Genomic DNA, 2,232 nt, shown 5'->3' with positions numbered 1-2,232 from the left:
TGGGCTTGCTCTGCTGTCCTTTTCCACCAATGAATCAGCTCAAAGTTATTCCTCTCTGAAGGTGGCTTTTCTCCTGCTTTCCAAAGCTGATAAGACACTCTGAGGAGTTTGGTGGGTGCAAAATGCATGGGACCTAGCAGGAGTACAGAGCAATGAGGGGGTGACCTTGTACCACAGGTGTGAACTGCTGGGCCAACTTAATGCTGGTTCCAGCAGTCTCTCCAAAGACAGAGCTGGGAATAGGGTTGAGATACCCTCCAAAATACTGTCAACTCCATGTATGTGGTTGCCATCAGCTCTAGTCTCAAAATGAGATCAAATAATGAGCTGTGTCTCGTGTTCACACGAGTTTGCATGAAACATGATTAGCAGGACACATGATGTGAGTACAAAACAGGAGGTTTAATATTAAACATATATCCTGGGATTTGGCATTTCCCAGCACAGCTCTACACCTCACAACAAACTGAGAATGTGTTAAGGGTCTTGGCCAGTTCTGGGAATAGCTATGATTTGTTTGAGTCAGGACAAACCCTCCACCCCTCTCCAAAAGGAGATTCACATCTCCACAACAGAGGGTATCAAGTACTGGCAGAATAGAAGAAAGTACTAGAGCCTTTCCTGCTTGACTGACCTAAAGAACAAGAAGCATACAGAGCAGGAGGAGGGAAGAGAAGGGAACGAGGTTGGGACCAGTATGTCCCTCACTGATGGATATGAGCTGTAAAGGGAATCAGGTCTTGAAGGTATAAATGCTTCCATCTTTCTGAGTTTGGATGTTCCCTTCTACTGAACTGCCATGAAGATCTTGCCATCATGTTGCAGGAATGGGGGAAGGTGAAAGCATCATTGATGACTAATCTAAACACTGCAGAGCCATGCTGCTCTTGGTCTTCTGTTTCTTTTTATGTATTCACATAGGCCTTGCAGTTCTACTGACTCATGTGGATTCTTCAACACTCAGTTGCTTTCAGATGAATCTTGCCTTTCTGAACATGATTTCAAGTACATGGCTGGACTCTAAGGTGTTCATTCTAGGTATCAGACACATGCTCCTTGCATGTGTTTCCCAGGGTAACTAAAAGAAAAAAAGTTATGTTTCCACTTTGTTTTGAAGGCCAGTTTGAGAGGTGACAATGCAGGCATCTCTGAAGGAGAAAAACCTTTTGGCAGCCACTGCAAGCCAGGAGTAGCCCCTGGCATGTGGCATGATAAAATCACTCACAAATTGTGTGGGTCCTGAAGGACAGTGCTGCACTAAGGCTAGAGAACACACTTGATTTCTTATTCACTGTATTATAATGTGTTTTAAATCAGTACCTTGCAAACATTTCAGTTTCCATTGCTCTAATGATCTGGTCATTTCCTGAAACACTTTAATGGAATTTCCACTGACCTTAAAATAATAGTATTTTTTAAAATGTAGTTAAGTGCAGATTTTTATTTGACAAATAGATCCAGACTTCTCTTTCAAAAATATAGCTTTTGCAAATGTGCTTGCTTCTGAAAATCCTAGAGCTGTTTTTCAGAGTGACAGGAATAACATAAATGCCAGTGTAAGCACCAGTTGTTCTCCGAACACCGAAATCTCAGTACTGAATGAGCAAAACAGTCATTTACTGCATGCAGGAACAGGTCCAGAAGAAGGTCTGCATGTCTCTCAAATTAGCAGTGAACTGCATGGAAGTGCTTATGCCTTGTGTCACCTTTGACTTCATGGGCAACTCGTATCTTCATATAAATATTTGCAAATAATATTTACCCTGTTATAAAATGCTCTTATTAAATGTGCTGAGCTTTATCTTTCCCTCTCTTCAATTTTCAACCTGTAGTATTTAAAAGTTTCAAGATCTTCTACTCAGCATCCTAGAATCATAGAATTGTTTATGTTGGAAAAGATGTTTAATATCACCAAGTTCATCCTCTAAACACTGCCAAGTCCACCTCTAAGCCATGTTCCTAAATGCTACATCTACATGTCTTCTAAAATACCTCCAGGGACTGGGAATCAACCACTTCCCTAGGCAGCTTGTTTCAACACTTGACAACTGTCTTGGTGAAGAGTTTTTCCCCCTAATCTGAATAGATAGACATTTACTTCAAGAATTATTGATAGAGAAGTTATCCTGTGGCAAACAGGGAAGTTTGGGCATGTTAATTTTGTCACAGGGAAAACTCAGTGCATTAGCCCTAAATCCCTGGTAGAAGCTAGTTGTCCCTCATGTATTTCAA

This window comes from Chaetura pelagica, unplaced genomic scaffold, assembly GCF_000747805.2.
Source record: "Chaetura pelagica isolate M959 unplaced genomic scaffold, ChaPel_1.0 scaffold170, whole genome shotgun sequence".
Taxonomy (NCBI): domain Eukaryota; kingdom Metazoa; phylum Chordata; class Aves; order Apodiformes; family Apodidae; genus Chaetura; species Chaetura pelagica.
Note: the sequence above shows the minus strand (reverse complement) of the source record.